Below are 21,049 nucleotides of genomic sequence, written 5' to 3' on the forward strand. Positions count from 1 at the left end.
TCACAAACATCCCTTAATCTACCTAATCTGCCCTAGGGTCCTCTCAGCTCTGTTGAAAAGATGCTGAGGGGAAAGGAAATGGTTCTCCTTTGGCCTGAAAGTAGAACTGGATTAAATGAGCCAAAATTTTGAAAATGTCCTCTTACCTTTTTTTCTGCAAACATCCATCACTTCTGGTCTCAGCTGTCACTATCATCTCCTCCCTAGCCCAATCAAGGGCCTGCAATGCCCCTATCAACTGAACTCTGGAGCATCAAATACCTCTTCAGGTAGGTGAGTTAATAACTTCTCTGCTACTGGTTCCAGCAGTTCTCACAAGTCAGGAACATCCTTACTATGATGGAAACCCACATGCTCTTGTGCTGACCTTCGCCATCATCAAAATCAATTATTTAGCATCCAGATACACAAAACACCATTCTGGAAGTTGAGAAGCGCAAGTTAAACAAGCACAAAATTACATAATCTCAATGCAAAAGACTGTCAAAGGGGCTGGGAGCTGCATGTTGGTGCTATGGCATGAGAAAAGGGAAAGGCAACCAAGAACATTCTCCCCAACCCAAACTCCACACTAGTTGTCCATACCTCCTCCTCAGATGGTGGGCTGCTCCAAGTGACCTTTAGTATCCCATCCATTTCAATAAATGGTGCTGGACATGCACATATCCACACACAAAAACTGAAGTTAGACCCATACCTCACACCATACATAAAAATTAACTTGAAAGAAATCACTTAATAGCCACAAAAATATACAAGAAAAATTAGATAGCTTATATTTCATTAAAATTGAAAACTTTCATCCTATAAATAATACTACCAAGAAAATGAAAAGACATTCCATAAAATATGAGAAAACATTTGCAGAGCATGTATCTGATAAGGAGCTTATGTCCAGAATATATCAAGAACTCTTATGACTCAACTAAAAGACAAATAACTCAATTTTTAAAGTAAGCAAAGAATATTAATATTTCTCCAAAGAAGATATATAAATGGCAAATAAATACACAAACAGATGCTCAACATTATTCTTCATCAGAGAAATACAAATCAAAACCACAATCAGATACCATTTCATTTCCACAAGGATGGCTATAAAAAAACAGATAATAACAAGTGTTGACAAAGGTGTGGATAAACTGGAATCCTTTATATATATTGCTAATGAGAACATAATATGGTACAGCCATTTGGAAAAGTTTGGTGGTTACTCAAAAAGTTAAATATAGAGTTATATGACCAAGCAATTCCTCTCCTGGTTATATAACCAAAAGAAATGATAACATGTCTACACAGAAACTTGTACACAAATCTTCATTGCAGCATGATTCCTAATAGCCCCCCAAATTGAAATAAACCAAATGTCCATTAAGTGATGAATGGATAAACAAAGGTGGCATGCCCACAAAATGAATTATTGTTCAGCAATAAAAAGGAATAAAGCACTGGCATATACAACATGGATGAATATTGAAAATATTCTACTAAGCAAAAGTAGTCAGTCACAAAAGACCCCATATTGTGTAATTCCACTTATAAGAAATGTCCAGAATAGACAAGTCCATAGAAACAGAACAGATGAGTGGTTGCCCAGAGTTAGAGATGGACTGAGGGTTGAGGGGAAATGAGGAGTGATTGCTAATGGGTATGGGGTTTCTTTGGGGAGTAATAAAATGTTAAAAAATAGATTATGCTGATGGTTATACAACTCTGTTTGCTACCCAGTCTCTTGGTAGCAAACTACCAAATTGTATATGAAATGAGTGTATTAGTTGGGTAGGAATGCCATAGCTAAGTCCCACAGACTGGGTGGCTTAACAACAGAAATTTATCTTCTCATGATTCTGGAGGCTAGAACTCTAAGATCAAAGTGTTGGCAGGTTTGGTTTCATTCTGAGGCTTCTCTCCGGGGTTTGTAAATGGCTCTTTTCTCCCTGTGTCTTCACATGGTCCTTCTTCTGTATATCTGTGTCCTAATCTCCTCTTAAAGGACTAGTTATACTGGATCAGGGCCCCCATGAGGACTCTATTTAACCTTAATTGCCTTTTTAAAGACTCTATTTCCAAATAGTACAGGGTTTAGGTCTTCAACATGTAAATTGGGGTAGGGGCACAGAACTCAACCCGTAACAATGGGAGAATTTTATGGTATCTGAATTATATCTCAACACAACTTTTTAAAAACCCCATCCACAAATCCTTGACATTACATAGCACAACCCATTACTCTACAAATGGGAAACTGAGGCCCAGAAAAGAAGAACTCCTTACTTGCCCCAACCCATGGTTGGTCAGAGGCAGCACTGGAAGTAGAACTCACGGCTCCTATTCCATTGGGTCTAGTGCTCTTTCTACTACACTCTCCTGCCACCTTAGCCTCTAGGACTCATAAACTGAACAGATAATGAAGGCAAAAGTAAGACAACTTTACACTTAAAAAGAAAAATGCCTAAGAAGTTAGATCATATGCAATTAAGGAGTAAATACACTCCACAACTTATGGGAGAAGGGGGACAGACAGCAAAATTCTGAGGAGGTCCTGGAAGAGATGTGCACAGTGACAAACAGAGCGTCCTTGAGCAAATTATACATTAATTCCATATCTGTTGTGTGCCAGGTGAAAGAGGAGCATGTTCTTAAGCAAGATGTGGTTTACAGAAGAGTTGGCACTTCTTCTAATCTCTGAAGAATGGGCCTCATTCCACATGGGTGAGGGCTTTTCAAGCAAAAGGAAGCACATGACCAAAGGCAGGTAATTTCCAGACCAGTTCAGAAAATATTATGTTAGCCAGAGTAATGGATGTATATGCTTTATACAAAGAGCAGTGGGGGATAGCAAAGCAAAGGTAGGCTGAGGTCAGATTCTGGAGAGCCTTACATTCTACGCTTAGAAGCATGGACTTGAGAAAAGTAACAGGGTAGCAAAGGTAGGCTGAAGGTTCTGGGGCAGGAGTGTGACAGCACCTGAGGAGTGTTAGAAAAAGGTGGCTCCACCCACAGCCAGCAGTTGGATTGGATGGCCACTTGAATAGTTCTTGTATGAGGCATTCACAGGACAGAAGAAGCTGGTAACAGAACTAAAGGGAAAGAGCCAATGAGAGACAGGGAAGCAGAGAGCTCCCTGCTTTTAGGGGGACTCACAGATCTTAATTAGACTTAGGAAAGCAAGAAGGGGAGGGAAGTCTCTGCACACACTGAAAAGCCGCCAACTCCTAGGGCCCATGTTATGATTGTGTGCTGACAGCCCTTCATCTTTTCCATTTCTTCTTCTTGTTTTTTTTTTTTTAAGATAAAGGGAGGAGTGAGGAAGAGGAGAGAAATACAATGGAGTTGCTCAGTGAACAAAAGCCCTGGCACGTTTTCACTAATCGTTTTTAACAGGGTGTACTACGCTGTCAGCACCCTATAATCATACCTAATACAGGGACATAGCCCATAACTTACAATTCAGGCATAAATGCATCCTGGATGGCTGGCAGGGCCTGCTTTTTTGCTGTCTGACAAGCATCCACCTGATCAGGGAGGGCAAACACCATAAAAAGTCAGCAGTCCTTGGTTCAAGGCCTGGCTGTTTCCTTTACCAGCTTTGTGACTTTGTGCAAGACACAACCTCTCTAGACCCCAGTTTCTTAGTCTGCACTAACAATAGCAGCTACTATTGTTATGCAGTGTCTATCTAGTATATGCCAACGACAATTTTAGGTTTTATCTCTTACAGAACATCCTATGCAGTATTAGTCCCCCACCATATTCCAGATAGAGAAACTGGGGTTCAGAGGTTAAGTGGACCAGTCAAGTTCAGAAGGCTATGCTTAAACACAGATTTGCCAACCTTCAAAATTCCAGTTCTTAAATTAAACCACACTTATGTGAATTAAGTGAAAATAATAAAAATCTGCTTTCCACACCCTTGCCTGCTTGCCATGAAGCTCAGTGGGGAGAATTCATACTCAATACTGCAAGAGTATTATATTATTGTCCTTACCAGTAATGTAGTTACACAAGGTCAAAATGGGGTGGCCTTCAAGTCAGCCAGACTTCATCTCAGCTGGGGCCCTCGGTACAGTCCCTTCTCCTCCAGAAAGCCCTCCCAACTAGCCCAGCCTAGCATCCCACCCCTTCCACCACTGCTGACCCACTGTCACTTCCTCCAGGATGGCGTTTGCCCCATGGATTCCACTAGACTCTTAGCAGCAAAGCCCAAGTCTCACCTTGATTCTAAAATCCAAGAGTCTACCCCATAAGAAGACAATGGACATCTCCATCAACACCTTTCCTCCTAAGCAAAGGGGTTCCCCACCTGCTGCCCCTCACTCTCCCCAATCCTGGAGAACTTTACCTGAGAAAATGTAAATAAAGCCCTGGCAGAGTGTCCAGCACCAAGAAGGCCACTGTTCTTTACTGTTGTTCTTAAGATCTGGGCCCATTGTCGGGGGAAGGGCAGTGGGTGGGAGTAGAAGAAAATATTGTGGGGATAAATGCCAATGAAAAAATATATAATAAAAAATGAACTACCAAAAAAAAAAAGATCTGGGCCCAGACACTGCACAATGTTTCAATTCTTTGATACCATTCCCTTCCTCTTTGTGTAGTCCTCACATGCCAAAGGCACACCCAGACTAACATCTTGATGCTCCTGACACAATCTGGGAAGGACATCGACATGTTATTAACAAAGGAAAATTGAAGCTGATATTGTCAGTGATCTGAAACCTCCCAGGTGAGGAAAGCTTTTTTTTCTAATAAATAATAAATAATGTAGGGTGTTTATTTCCCTAGCAAGTCATATTTCTTAAGTATCTCTAGGCTCATACATCACGGCTGTCATCTGGGGAAACTAAAGCAGTGCTGGTATCTTCAAGCCCCTTCTCCTACCTGAGGAGTTCAGAACACCTTTATCTTCTCTACAGCCCTCAGAGGAGAGATGAAGGGGAGGATGAGCCTTGGCAACTCTGCCTCCAATGTGCCTACAATAAATACTTCTAAGTGCTCATGGGGGACAATTTTTCCTCACTGCACAGATGGGAAAATGAAGGAAAGGCCATTTACTCAGCACCCACCTAACCAATTTCCCCAGTTCCAACTCCATGCTTCAAGACCTTTCTCATCGGAAGCCTAGTTCCTCTCAAAGTACTTGCCAGAGGAACTAGAAAATGAAGATTGGTCTCTTGCTTGAGACAGACAGACACAGACACCCAGTCTCATCACTGACTGGAAGGGTATACAAAGACTTAGTACTTCACAATATCTCAGTCAGTTCTATCTCAGTCTCGTGATGCCTTCCTAAATCCTCAGAACAGAATCACCTACCTCCACCCAAGCATTTCCAAGGCAGCTTGCCCTCTGTCTCACTTGTGTCACCCATCACATAATGCTGCAGGTTGTGACTCTGTGTGCAAGTCATTTCTCTCTCCAAAATTTTTGTTACCTTTACAGCTCTATGTTCCTTCTATACCCCAAAATGCCCAGCATATCAATTTACCCATGATACAAAAAGCAAGGACCACAGACTGGGCACTCTAAACACAGATATGTTTTGTTTGGTCTCCACCATATTTTAAACTTTTTAAAATTAGTCACCAACAATTAAAAACAGAATAATTTACCCCAAAATCAGGTATTCAAGCTTCCCTCAAAAAATGGAAGATCAAGCAATACCAGGCTCACATTTTGGTGTGGCAACAATCAATTGAACCCAAACAGCAGGTAGGCCCTCATATGGGGCACATGGCTTTGATCTGTCACAGGCCCACCACCCTGATTCATTTCACTCACCTGAGTTTGCAGCTTTACATAAAGTCTGGTTGAATGTAATTGAACAGGTGAGCATGTGGTCATTTCAGACAATAACATCCCTAAGGATGAGAGCCAGATCTATTTTTCTTGTTTTGAATGGGGTCAGATGGGGGAATGCACATAGGGAAATCATGAATGAATTAAACCATACAGTCAAAATCTACATACCCAGGTTTCAGAGCCTGAGCCACAGCAAAAATGTAGAGTCAGCCTTTTTAAAAAATGTATTTATTTGAGAGAGAGAGGGAAGAAGGGCGAGAGAGAGAAATATCGATTTGTTGTTCCACTTATTTATGCATTCATTGGCTGATTCTTGTATGTGCCCTGACCAGGGGTGGAACCTGCAACCTTAGTATATCGGGAGGATGCTCTAGCAACTTAGCTACCCAGCCGGCGCCTAGGCTACCAGCCTTTAAAACAGAGACTCTGCAGCCTAACTCATTCCCAGGTAGTTTGTAAGGACGGATTTATACCAAGATCTGATCTACTCCTGTGGCTGTTCTCTGGCACCTGACTTCTGGCTGGTATTTAACAACCCAGAATGAGATCTCCCATACTCTAGGATGAATGTCTGACTTCTTATCTCATCCTAAGAAAATAATACAAATGGAGGAGAAAGAAAAAATGAGAGAGAAAAAGAAAGACATATACACACACATACACAACACTAATATATCCACACATATATTACTAATATAATGCATTGTTACATATTAATGCAGTATCTACAAGGTAGGCTGAAAAAGTGTGAACAAGCTAAATGTTCAACAATATGGGAAAATGGATAAGTACTCATTTACTGTGTGGACATTTAAATGTCTAATTGTGATTATTACGTGGTTGTGGTAGAATATTGAAAAAAACAAATAGAATGCAAAATTCTATCTACATTATGACAATAACCATGTGAAAATTATGGTTGCAAGTAAATACAGACTGAAGACATCATAGAAAATGGCAAGTTGATTTGTCGTGCTGGCAGGTTTGTGAGGCATCTTTTTTCCCCTATTCCTTTGATTTGTACTCTTGTTGTACAAAATTATTTATACAATGAGTATTTTTTTAATGCCCAGCCACTTCTGACTATAACAGCAAGCACAATCCCAAACCAGATAATGATGAGTGGTAGGCAGGAAATGTCTCCTTCGTTCAGAGGCTTCTTGGGGTCCCATGGTGGGGTAGGCACAAGGTAAAGGTTTTGTCACAAATCAGTCTGGCTGAGTTGGGGGGACTTCAAAGAAGGCACACCCTGTACCACCACCACCACCCCCACATGCACACACTACAAAAGGAAGTTGATCCCTCCTCACTGAGCAGACACCACCCACAACCCAGCCTTTCCATGTGTGGCCCTCTGCTGCTCTGTCTCTAGGTGTGCTGGTCTCAGGGTCCCCATCTTCTGATGTGTATGAAATAAGGAGGAGGCTCTCGGGGGCCTCCAGGCTGGAGGCTGCTACACCAGCAGCCCTGCCTTTCAGTTCACGTCTCATTGTGTCCATTGTGGAGACTTAGGAGCCAGGTCCAGGGAAGAGGTTGCTCACCAAGGGAGGCAGGAGTGTCAAAAGACAGGATACCCACCAAAGCAAATTCTAAAAAGAGAGGGCCACCATGGCCACCAGACCAAATGCTACAGGAGAGGTCAGGCAGGCAAGGGAGAAGTTGAGCAGGCCACATGGAAAACCAGAAGACCTGACCCCACAGTGGCCTCCTGATGGCCAGGTGCTGAGGGACATCAGGTGGCAGCTGCCTTTTTGTAAACTGTGAGAGAGAGGTGGTGCCTTGGAAAACAGAAAGAGAAACTTCCTTACATACACTTTCCGATTAGATTTGACTCCCCAAGGAGAGATTCCCTGCTATGACTCACACCCAAACCCAGCAGAGCATCCCATTTGCAGGGAAATCCACTTACACTCCACTGTTGGTCTTCCACTTTTCAATTCCAAGCATTGCTTTTATTTAAACAAAAAATAAAGAAAAAGAAAAGGACAAAAGGAGGAAGGGAGGGGCATTTCATGTATTGCTGCCCTATTCTGTTCAGTATTTGTGATTATGGAGGAAGTCCCGAGGAATGGGGCTATAATCCAAACAAGCAAGGGTGGGAAGCAGGTGGCCCAGCTGGCCAGGTCCTTAAACCCACTAAAGAGCATTTGCAACCCCTGTGCCTGCCCAGCTAGTAGCATCTGCCTCAAGGGGAAATGGGAGGGAAAGGCTGGAGAGGGCCAAGAGGGACCAAATGTGAAGGCCAGTGGCTGAAGCTGGCCCCTCCTCCCGTAAGCAATCCCCACAGAGGGTTATTTCCAAGCACTTTTTCCTGTGAGAAAAGAATGGGAGGAATGCAGCCTAGCCATTACCCAAATCCACCCCACAAGGGCTTCGTGCCCAATTACGGAGTAGGGGGGCCCAGGGGGAGGGACCCCTCCAGAGCCCGTAATCAGAAAATCCGTTTAAGAAATTTAAACTGGCAGCCAGAAACTAGTGACATAGGTAATGCAATACAAAGGCCAGCCTCCCTGAAAGCTGCAGGCACATATGCGTGCTCCCCAGCTCTGCGGGTGTGAGTGTGTGCTGGCCACACAGCCTCCACTAACCACAGGAATAGGTGGCCAGAAACACTCCTGGACTGTTATAGCTCTCCAGGGACCTGATCTCCAGGAAATGCTCACAACTGCAATCCAATTGTGTCCCTGGCTTGAGAAGCCAGCTGGAGACTGGGGACTGTGCCGGGGGAGGAAGAACTTCATTGGGAAAAAATGTTGACAGGAGTTTAATGTGGAGCAAGCGGAAGGACAGAGGCTTGGATGAAGGAACCTGACTAAGAAATAAGGCAGAGTGCTCCAGCGATTTGAATGGGGCTGTGCAGGGAGTATTGAGTTAAAAGGCTGTAGAGTGGGCTGGACTCCCCAAGGCCAGGCCATGCCCAGTGTAAGGAAGAGGTAGCAAATGTTCTCCTGCAGTGCCTGAAACTCGGCACCCTGAAATCAGCCCTTAAGTGGGAAATAAGGCAACCTCCAGCTGGAAGGAAAGCTCAGAAACTGGGACCAAAAAAACATGCTGTCCTCACTTAAAAGATCAAATTAAATGATGAAGAAAAACTAGCATTAACTGAGCAGTTAGCATGGACCAAGCATATAATATCCCCAATCCTAACAAGCTGCAGCAAAGTGGGTATATTATCCTAATACTGAAGACAAGAAATCCACAAATCTGAAAGTCACCCTCAGTCATGTGACTGATGCTCTGTCTGTGTGCACCTCCAGAGCCCAGATATACCATGCTCCATGTGGGATTTCTTGATACAGTTTTTCCAGAAGTAAACCCTCCTTACCCCAGCCCCCTCCCTCAGCATCAACAAAAGATAGCTCACTGGGTGGCCTTAGTTTCTCTAGGCACCAGCAGTTCCCTGTGTAAGAATAAGGGGTGACTGAGATACTTGCTAAGGTCCCTTCCCATTCAAATACACATCAAAAGTGTAAATAAGTCCATAACACTGGCAGAAGAATTGATGCCAAAGGTAGTAGTCCTCCGTCAGTATCTCTAACACCCTGCCTTTCAAATGTTATTATAATTGTTGGTGTTCTTGTCTTCCCCACAGGCTATGCACTCCCCAAGGGTAGAACACTCCACCAAATTCTGCCTGCAGTCCTCTGCCTAGAGCACCTGGCACACCAGACACTCAATGTCGGCTGCCTAAAATGAATATATCAATGAATGAATGCACGAACAGATGCTCCTCAAAGTCAGGCATGCCTCAGAAGAAAACACAAGTATTTGCTCACCAGATTTCTCTTCACAAGTAGATAAGTTGGACCTCCCCACACCTACCTTTGCACAGAAATCATCCGGAAAGCTTTTCCCAATACAGCTTCCTGCCCCACTCCCAGAATTTCAGACTCAGAAGATCTGGGCTGGGGGCCTGGGAGTCTGAATTATTAAAAAGCTCCCCAGATGTCTCTTACTCAAAGCCAGTCTGGGATCACTAATGTATATTACTTGGCTAACACCCATTCAGTCATGTGCTGGGACTGGATGATGCTAAGAAATAAAAACAAAACTGACTCTCCCTACAGCCTCTTTTTCAAAAACCTAAGATAAATTTTTATGCTGTGATGCTGTTACATATTGGACTGAAACAGAGTGGCAATGCTTCTCCCCATTCTGAAAGTTGGCAAATTGAGGTCTGCCCAAGAAAGAGTACTAATTCCTCTTTTTACCTCCCCCTTTAGTTCCTGGAGAAGGTAGGGTAGCAGAGCCTTTGGGGCCTCAGGTAGATTTCTGAAGACACACAGACAGACAGACAGACAGACAAAGCCAGGCACACGTTTGGCTGCAGGCAATGCTGATGCCAGGACTAACATCTCTATGCCTCCTGCCCAGACTTGCAGGACAGACACAGTTGTCATTTGATGGCTCACACGAGGTACACCCCAAGTCTGAACCCCAAGCACAAAGTCTCAAGAATGTCAAATGATCAGGCCAGAAGGAACAAAGACCCCATCCCCTTCCTGTCAGACCTGTGCCCATCTCCCTGTCCTGGAGATTGGGAAAGGCCATTTATTCATTTGTGCATGAAAATTACATCAAAGCTAAGAAGTGCCAAACAAAGGAAGAGAGTTAGGACAGTTTGAGTCCCAAGAGATGAAGAAAGGATTTAACTATTCCTATTCCTTTCCATAAAAGAGTGGCCCTCCTGGAGGAACTAATGCTGAGAGTCTGAAGGCTGAGACACCCACACCCTACCACCCAGGAGCTGGGACGGATATCATCCTGAGCCCTCTCCCTCAGGAATGGAAGACACCTCTTAGAGGCAGAAACCAAAGTCACCTGGCCAACACACCCAAGAGGCCCCCTTATCCCTCATCCCCCTCTTTTTACCCAGCCTTGGATGAAAGTGATGGAGCTGAACAGCTGCAGCCCTGAGGGGAGGGAGGTGGACAACAGCTGGATAGAGGGAGGGCCCCTCCTCCACCTAAGCAGAGTCCCAGCCACAGCTGGAGAGGAAGGAGAGGGACAGATCTCCTCTGCACGCTTCACTTTCAGAACTAGAACGTGAGCCTTCAGCTCCTCTCTGACCTTGCTCCATGCCCCTCCTGGTCATCAAGTGGGCAGGTGTCTGGATTCCACAGATAGCAGGGTCACTCAGCAGTGTGGTTGCAGGCCTGTGGTTCCAGACCCTACAGAAGGCAGCCCCACACTGCCACAGCCATGCCCCATGCAAACATTCCACACTCCTCCACTGGGTACCTGAGCCCCCACCAACAGCAAACTCTCACAGGCCCTGGGTGCCAGAGGAAGAAGCCCGACATGGGGGAAGGTGAGGCTGAAATCTGTAGTGAGGAGTCTCGGCCTGATGGTCAGAGGACATGGGTTCTGTCACAGATGAAGTTTGTGACTCCTGACAGACTTCGGATCAACCTTGGTTCCACTAAAAAGCTTCATGACTGATTTCTAGTTGCCTTGTCTACTGAATGAAGATGGTGATGTCTGCTTTACAGGGTAACTCTTAGAAGTGGAAGAACCAGATCTTGGTCCATGATAGGTAATGATGGTTATGGGCCCCAGTTTCTTCATCTGTAAAATGAGGCTAGCCTAGAGGGTCTCTTACATCTCCTCCAGCTCGTATAAAATCGACTCATGAAATGTATTCCCTTGATCCCTTTCTGCTGAGGAGAATGGCTGTTCAAAATACCTTCTCTGGTTCTACAGTGTCTCCAGATAAATGAGGCCCTCAAGACTTCTCCCCTCATACTCTCCTATCCAGACCCTACATTCAATCTCCAAACATGCCCAGATCAGACTCCCAAGGGCCAGTCCTTTATCTGACAAACCATGCCCCCAGTACATGTAAACCATTCACACAGTTCAGTGATTTCTTACCAAGAGCAAGTTACTCATAACACCCCTCATACCAAAGGTGACTCAGCAGTGTGTGACAACACTGCAAGTAAAAACCTCTGGGCCTTTTCATGAAGATGGTGCCCAAAGCGAAGAAGGAAGCCCCTGCCCCTCCCAAAGCCAAAGCCAAGGCAAAGGCTTTGAAAGCAAAGAAAGCAATGCTAAAAGGAGTCCACAGCCACAAAAAGAAGAAGATCTGCACAACACCCACCTTCAGGAGGCCTAAGACACTGCGGCTCTGAAGGCAGCCTAAATACCCTCGGAAGAGCGCTCCCAGGAGAAACAGGCTTGACCACTATGCCATCATCGAGTTCCCCCTGACTACTAAGTAGGCCATGAAGAAGATAGAAGACCACAATACATGTGTGTTCATTGTGGATGTCAAGGCCAACAAGCACCAGATCAAACAGGTTGTGAAGAAGCTCTATGACACTGATGTGGCCAAGGTCAACACCCTGATCAGGCCTGATGGGGAAAAGAAGGCATATGTTTGACTGGCTCCAGACTATGATGCTTTGGATGTTGCCAACAAAATTGGGATCATCTAAACTGAGTCCAGCTGGCTAATTCTAAATATAAAAACTACTTCCGGCCACGATGGAGGTGTAGGTAGAAACACTGTGCCTCCTTGCACAACCAAAATGAAGGACAACAAAGATTTAGAAACAAAAATACAACCAGAACAGACAGAAAACTGAACTGTACAGAAGTCCGACAACCATTCAACCAGACCGGTAACAGAGGCGGAGTTGGTGGCCAGCAGTGAGGAATCGCAGCAGGAAAAAGCAGTGGCAGCCAGACCCAGGAGTGCAGGCAGCATGGGGCTGACTGTGGTCACACATTCAGGCGCAGATAAACTAGGCAAAAACAGGTAGCAAGACAGACTGTGCAACCCAGGGCCCCAGCAACGGGAAAAAAAAGCCTAAAAGCAACGATTAAAAAGTGCTGGCTTGTGGGAAGCAGCAGAGGAGACTGAAATCCGAGAGAGAACAGAGCAAGCACCATTGTTCCCTCTCTGACCCCACCCCCACATACAGCATCACAACCCAGAGACTGGGGTTACCCTGCCCTGGTGAACACCTAAGGCTCCGCCCTTCATATATAACAGGCACAACTAGAACCCCCCCCCCCAAAAAAAAGAGGCTCAAAGGAAAGAACAGATTAAAGCCCCAGAGCCAATACTTCTAAGCAACCAAGAGATAGCCAACCTATCAGATGCACAGTTCAAAACACTGGTGATCAGGATGCTCACAGAACTGGTTAATTTTGATCGCAAATTAGATGAAAAAATGAAGGATACACTAAGTGAAATGAAGGGAAATGTACAGGGAACCAAATAGTGATGGAAAGAAAACTGGGACTCAAATCAATGGAGTGGACCAGAAGGAAGAAAGAAACAACCAAACAGAAAAGAATGAAAAAACAAGAATTCAAAAAAATGAGGAGAGGCTTAGGAACCTCCAGGACATTTTTAAACACTCCAACATCTGAATTATAAGGGTACCAGAAGGGGAAGAGGAAGAGCAACAAGTGGAAAACTTGTTTATTATTTGAACAAATAATAAAGGAGAACTTCCCCAATCTGACAAAGGCAATAGACTTCCAGGAAGTCCAGGAAGCTCAGAGAGTCCCAAAGAAGTTGGACCCAAGAAGGAACACACCAAGGCACATCATCATTACATTAGCCAAGATTAAAATGAAGGAGAGAATCCTAGAAGCAGCAAGAGATAAAGGGACAGTCACATACAAAGGAGTTCCCATCAGACTGTCAGCGGATTTCTCAAGAGACCTTCCAGGCAAGAAGGGGCTGGAAAGAAGTATTCCAAGTCATGAAAACCAAAGACCTACATCCAAGATTGATCTATCCAGCAAAGCTTTCATTTAAAATGGAAGGGCAGATAAAGTGCTCCTCAGATACGGTCAAATTCAAGGAGTTCATCATCACCAAGTCCTTATTATATGAAATGTTAAAGGGACTTATCTAAGAAAAAGAAGATAAAAAATATGAACAATGAAAGGACAGCAAATTCACAGTTATTAACAACCACACCTAAAGCAAAGGCAAACTAAGAAGATACCTAAAACAGGAGCAGAGCCACAGAAATGGAGATCACATAGAAATTTAGCAACAGGGGAGTGGGAGGAGGAGAGGGGGAGAAGGTACAGAGAATAAGTAGCATAGATGGTAGGTAGAGAATAGACAGGGGGAGGGCAAGAATAGTATGGGAAATGTAGAAGCTAAAGAACTTATGACACATGGACATGAACTAAAAGGGGGGAAGGTAGGTGGGAGGGTGTGTGCAGGGTGGAGGGGAATGAAGAGGGGAATGGGACAACTGTAATGGCATAATCAACAAAATATATTTTAAAATGTTTATACTAAAAACAAAAAAAACTTTGGTACAGTCCTGGCCAGTGTGGCTCAGTGAATTGGGCACCACCCTGTGAACCAAAAGGTCACTGATTTGATTCCCAGTCAGGGCACATGCCTGGGTTGTGGGCCAGGTCCCCAGTTGGGGGTGTGCAAGAGGCAGCCAATTGATGTGTTTCTCCCTCCCTTCTCCTCTCTCTGAAAATAAATAAATAAAATATTTTTAAAAATTAAAAGAAAAAACTGTTGGTGTAGACTAGTACTGTCCAATATGGCAGCCACTAGCAACATGTGTCCATTTAAGTTTAAATTATAATTAGTTAAAAAGAAATAAAATCAAAATTTAGTTCCTCAGGTACACTAGCCACATTTAAAATGCTCAATAGCCACATGTAACTAGTGACTACTGCATTGGACAGTGCAAAATGAAACTCCCCAGCATCGCAGCACTGGTCTAGAAGAAGCACTCCACAGGGGCAGAATAGACCCTAGGTGGCTCATACTGATTCTGGAAAAGGACAAGGGGTGGAGGGAAGGGGGAGCAAGCCTGGAGGAGGAGGGGCCATCTCCCACTGCTTCAGGGAGACATTACCAGGATGGTGGCTGCAGCAGGCCCACTGGCTCAGGCCATACCCCTCAGTGAGGGTCTCCCCGGCCCCAACATTCAACAGGATGCAGCAAGCAGCTGTCACACTATGCTTCATTTTGGGGATTCATGGGACGCTTGTCATTCTCCCCAGGCCCTGGTGGACTCCTGGCCTTCCCTAGCTGCACCTTGTCCCAGAGCAGGGAGCACCGCCACCCTCCTGCTGCCTGTTTCAACTGAAGTATGCCATACCGAGAGCCAGAGCTCCTCTGCTTCCAACCTGGACTCAAAAATATCTGGCTACGAACCCAGAGGGAGGTGAGAAAGTTAGGTTTAATCAAGCACCTACTATATTCAAGGCATCACCGAAGTACTTTCACTTACTTTTTCCCATTTGACCAAAAAAACACCCAAAACTGCAACATAAGTGTAGTTAAACTCATTTTCCAGAGGAGAAAACTAAGACTCAGAGAAAGTAAGTAAATGGGGTAAGCTGGTAAGGATCACAGTCTAAACACAAACCCAGAGAAGTCTGATTCCAAAGCTTATAATCTACTAGCCTCTCAGAGGCCATGGGGCAGGGAGAACAGGCCACTCCCCTCCCCCAGAGAATTCTCCAAACCCATAAGACAAAGGTCAAGACCCAGGGCTTTTTGAGTTTCTGGCCTGAAAGAGCCCAGAATCTCAGGAAGGCCTTAGCATTGGAGAGGAAGGAAAGCCGCAGAGACAAAGCAGTACAGCAGGAGAAGGAAGGAGGTGGAGGAAGACAGTGGAGGGAATAGAAAAGTGAAATCAAAAAGGAAGCTCACGGAGGCATTTGAAATTATTCCAAGTGTAATTATTCCTGCAATTGTTTGTCTAACACCTGTCTTCCTCACTTAGACCTTAGGCTCCATAAAGGTGATGGCCTTGTCTTTTTCACAACTGTGTTCCTAGCAGTAGCAAAGTACCTGGCACATAGCAGGTGCTCCATAAATACCTGTAGGAAAGATGGATAGGTGGATGCAATGGCAAACGGACTGTCAAAGGACTATGGAGAAAGAAAAGTCCTCTTTTCTGCCTTTTCAGAAACCATTATCTCCAAGACATCTCCCTGCCATCAGTGCCAGCTCAGCTCCCCAGGGGCTCTGAGACATCTGGGAAAGCCATCCTCCTCCAACAGTAGGTCACCCTGGGCCCTGTCTGCCCCTCTGCCATCAGCCACAACCCCATCACCACTCTCCAGGTGACCATAGGTTATAAACCTAGGCTATGTCAGGGCCTAGAGACCTCAAAGTCGTCTGGTCCAGTCTGCTCATTTCACAGATGAGGAGATTGAAATCAAGGAGGGGAACTGGCTTTCCTGGGCACATCTTCAAAGTGGAGAAAGTTTCTCATAACAATGCCAGCAGGAGAGTGATATGGAGACTCAGCACCAAGCCCTGAGTGCCCTGTTGCTCACTCGCAGAGCCAGGCCCAGTGCCTGCAGCCCATCTGTCTCTCCCGCCTGCCAAGAACCCTTCCTTCCCCTGTGCCCATGTTGATGAAACCCACCGCAGGTGATTTCAGAACATTGTTCCAGGGGAGGTTTTCCGAGCCACAGTGCCAGGCTTTTAATTTCCGATTTCCCAGCCTGACACCCCTAATGGTCCTCGCCCTCTCTGCTCTAAGCCCCATGTTGTCATACATCACCTTGGCTGATGCCAGCCATGACTCCCCCAGCCATCTGGACAGAAAAATGAGAAGAGGACAGGATAATCTTGGCAGAGAGGACTGAGGGGAAGCTAAAGACACCTGGTCCCTACCCTTCCTGACCCTGCTGTGTGTGCTACTGGGATGCAGTGATAACAGGCATGCTTCTTTTTTTCTGGGACTCAGTTTCCCCAGAGTAGTTTAGAATTTCAGCCCAAACCCAGCAAGATGTATTGAGATGGGAGTATCTCTTCTCTCATATATAAAGAAGAAAATCCATAACAAACCCCTGTTGGGTACTTGCTAGGTACAGTAGGGCCCCTGCCCTGGAAAAACTCTCTGTCAAGTCGATGAGTCAAAACAAGTTCACATACAAAGATAATGTCACAAATGAGAGCACTGCCAGATGAAGAACACAGGGCAAAGGCACTGCAGACTGACACAGGTAAGAAAGACACAACAGGGGAGACCCTTGAGCCAGTGATGAAAGATGTATGTGATCTCAATCATCTAGAAAGGAATAAGAGATTGTGGGTGTTGAGCATGGGGTAGGTATGGTCTCGACCTGACTGTCCAAGCAGTGAACATACACGCCATCCACCAAGGATGCCCAGGACTGCTGGACATGCACCATGCCCATGTGGGGACAGGGGAGTAAAGGAGACTTCCCGATGAAGTTGATGTGTATTTTCTAGGAGGCAACCTTGAGCTACACAAGGAAGCAAAAGAAGACAAACTTGGAGTCAAACTAAATGCTAAGAAATGTAGTTAGGCAATAGTATCATCCTTGTAACCTAAAGGTTTTGGGGAAAAAGGAAGAAAGACAAGTATCATCACTGGATACTGTTCAAATCCAATGGTCTTAATTTGGCCAAAACACAAACTTCACTTAAGCAGAGTCCTGAATATGGCTAACATGCTCTTGAAACCTCCACTTTTCCCTCCATGGGCACAGCTCCAGCCTAGGGCTAACAGTGAGAGAGAAGGACCAACTAAGGAGGACCCTGGCAGGAGCTGTTCACATCTGTGCAGAAAATGGAAAGTGGAGTCAAACTCCACTGCATGACTTTCCTGGGGCTGTCATAACAAAGTATCACAAAGAACATGGCTTGTAACACAACAGAAGTTCATTGTCTCATATTCTGGAGGCTAAAAGTCTGAAATCAAGGCATTACCAGGGCCCTAATCCTTCCAAAGGCTCTAGGGGAGAAAGCTGCCTTGCCTCTTCCTCACTTGTGGTGGGTGCTAGCAATCCTGATGTTCCTTGGTTTGTAGGAGCATCACTCCAATCTCTCTCTTATGTTTCTTATGTGATACTTACGTGTTTCTGTGTCCAAATTTCCCTCTAGTACGGATATCAGTCATCACATTAGGGCACGCACTAATCCAATATGATCTCACTTTAATTTGATTACATCTGCAAAGACCCTATTTCCAAGTAAGTTCACATTCACAGGTTCTGAATAGATACATATTTAGGGGAGGGAAAAGACACTATTCAATCCAGTATATCCAAAAGATGCCCTTGGAAGCAAAGATGCCTGTCACAGTGGGGAGACATAACCCTACGCTCCCAGAGTCTTAGATTCTAGCCCCAAATCCACCTCCGACCGGCCAGGTCACCTCAGCCAGAATGCCAAACCTCTCAGTGACTCTATCATCTATGAAGGGAGAATTTGATTTCCCAGGTTCCCTCCAGCCCCAAAACTGCCATGTTAAAAGCAAATGAAAATCAGTACAACTCATGATTTTTTTAATATAAATATAGGTAAAGATAGGTATGTGTGTGCATGAATTGGCATACGTGGATTTCCTAGCTGTGCTCTTTGCAAGGATCTTGAAGTAAGGAAACTTCAGTAGCAATGAACACACCCAGTGCCTAGATCTTGGTTTCTAAACACCATTCTCCAGCAATGGAACCAAGACTCCTTAGAGAAGTGATTGATTCCAGGGCTGTAACAGAAAAAACTATGACACAGGTCTGGAGTATCTTGTGGTGGAAGTGTTTAAAAAAAAAAAGTCATGTTAAAAGGACACAGGAGCCAATCTGAAAGAGCTTCCAATGGTCAAGGTGGAACAATATGAACAATAAAACAACTGTGGTGCTGAATTATAACTATGACCCATAAAATAGAATAACTATCCATCATATATATTATAAATATATTACACATTTCTTTTGAAAAAGAGAGAGAGAAACATATGCAAGATCAATTGCTTGCCTCTCACACACATCCAACCAGGGACCTGGCCTGCAACACAGGTATGTGCCCTGATCAGGAATCGAACCTGCAACCTTCCAGTTCGCAGACCAGTGCTCAATCCACTGAGCCACATCCACCAGGGCTACATATTTTATAATATATAAATACTCCTGAGTCTATAATGATAAAAATAACTAATTGAATAAATAAATGCAGGAGAAGAGCCAGCTTTTCCTACCAGAAGAATTCCAATTAATAAAGGTAGAGGTTATGAGGGAAATAGAAAATCACCATTAGGCAAACACAACAATAATAACTGTTAAAGGCAAGAACCACTGATGGATGCTAAAACTGATGCATAAAAGTTTAAGAAGAAACAGGATATTTATAGAGTCTCAAAGTATCTTCCCACAAAACATTTATTAATTATCAAGAGAAAAATAATTTATAGAGAAAATACTTGGCCAACATCACCTTCTCCAAGTGACCAAGTTTAACATCACTGGTAGTAAGACAGGTAGCTCCTATCCTTGGAGCTGCCTCCGGAGGTGGCAGCCATCTTCTACTCAGCTCCATGGCCACCTTCAGACCCCTCATGAAGCCCAAGATCATCAAAAAGAGGACCAAGAAGTTCATCTGGTACCAGGCAGACCAATACATCAAAATTAAGCACAAGAAGCAGAAACCCAGAGACACTGACAATAGGATGATCAGAAGATTCAAGGGCCAGATCTTGATGCCCAACACTGGTTATGGGAACAACAAGAAAACAAAGCACATGTTGCCTGCTCAGTGGCTTTTCAAAGTTCCTAGTCCACAAAGTCAAGGAGCCTGAAGTGTTGCTGATACGGAACAGATTTCACTGTGCTGAGATTGCTCACAACATCTACTCGAAGAACTGCAAAGCCACTGCAGCAGAGCCGCCCAGCTGGCCATCAGAGTCACCAATCCCAATGCCAGACTTTTGCACAGCAAGGAAAATGAATACCTAGCTTGTGCACACATGGTATGTGTGTTAATAAAACCATAAAATTCTCCCAAAAAAGACATATTGACACTATGTACCCCTTGAGAAGGGGTACCGAGAAGGAGGTGGCATCACATCTGTGGTATTCTTGCCAAAGATGCATAACCTCAGTCTCACCATGAGAAAACACTGGCCAAACCTAAAGTGAGGGGTATTCTACAAAGTGACTGATTAGTATTTGTTAATACTGCCAAGATTATGAAAGACAAGAAAAAACTAAGAATCTACCACAGGTTGGAGGAACCTAAAGAGTTTTGATAACTAAATGCAATGTAGGATATTGGAGTAGAAAAGGGACATTAGTGAAAAAATCCATATAAAATCTACAGTGTGGTTAATAACATTGTATCAATGTTAACTTCTTGGCTTTGACAGTTGTACTATGGTTATATAAGATGTTAACAACAAGCCAAAAACGCAAAAGAAAGAGGGTATGTGTCGTGTGTACACCACACATGTACGTGCTACAGGGCACATAAGTGCAGGGATAGCAGGATGCTGGGAAGTGAGCATGGTGAGGCGAGGGACAGGGTCGGGGATGGGTGGGGGTGGCCTCTTGCTGTTTCAGGCAGCAAGCTGAGCCCAGGATCCAATTTTCACAAAAGGATTACTAGATTACATTCTTCACCACAGGCAGCTGTCCCTGTCAAATAAATAATCATTGCCTTACATTTTCGCCTTTCATCCCATAGCCCTTCTCCTACAGCTAGGACCAGCCTGGAAATGGTCTCAAGCCTTCTCAGGGAAGGGAAGAAGGCAGAAGCAGGCAGGGGGCCAGTCCACACCAGACCAACCTGAACCAAATCCAGTTTCCAAGAAAGGGAACCCTAGTCAGAGAGGAAGGGAAAACTCAGCTGTCAGGAGGGGAGGTCAGAGTATGTGGATGGGAGAGGTGCTCCACAGGTGCTCCAAAATAAAGGCCAGGGCAGCGGAGTGGCAGGCGGCGGGCTCTCCATTAGGGCTTCTGGGCCACGGCATTCACGCAGAAGCAGTAGGGCAAAGCAGTTGCCCGCTCAGAGCCTCTAAAATGTGTGTGATGTTGGGCAAGTTCCTCATCAGTGAAATGCCCCTATCGCACAGGATTCCTATGAGCACAGATCCATGGTAAGTACTTACCATAATACCTGATACTCCTGCGATTCACCTGCTGGCTACATTGGAAGGGCCAGCGCAAGGACCAGACAGAGAAAGTGGACATGGGCATAGTAGAAAATGTCGGGACACCTTCTGGTTCCAGGAAGAGAAGCTATGAGTTTCCCAAGGGGCTGAGTTGTTGGGAGTCGACTGCTGAGCAACGTGGGGTGGGGTCCTCAAATCCAAGCTGGTAGGAAGCTGCTCACTCAGGGGCAGTGACTTGTTCTGATGTGGGGCTGTCCTTGCAAAGGGGAAAGGGAAGAGCTGCCCTGAAAGGGCCACAGAGCAGAGCTGGGCCCAGCTGGTAAAAAGGGGCTGCTAAGGATGGGAGCCCCAACTCAGAGCAAAGCCTTTCTACCAAGACC

At 44.9% G+C, this 21,049-nt stretch overlaps 1 protein-coding gene and 1 pseudogene across 6 annotated transcripts in view; one reads left to right on the forward strand and one right to left on the reverse strand.

The window, feature by feature from the left end:
* Positions 1–21,049, reverse strand: part of TSPAN9 (tetraspanin 9) — a 215,447-nt gene that overhangs the window by 136,188 nt on the left and 58,210 nt on the right. The window lies entirely within an intron of this gene.
* Positions 11,763–12,267, forward strand: LOC119040816 (60S ribosomal protein L23a-like; annotated as a pseudogene).

This window comes from Artibeus jamaicensis, unplaced genomic scaffold, assembly GCF_021234435.1.
Source record: "Artibeus jamaicensis isolate MK-2021 breed Jamaican fruit bat unplaced genomic scaffold, CSHL_Jam_final contig_1028, whole genome shotgun sequence".
Lineage (NCBI taxonomy): Eukaryota > Metazoa > Chordata > Mammalia > Chiroptera > Phyllostomidae > Artibeus > Artibeus jamaicensis.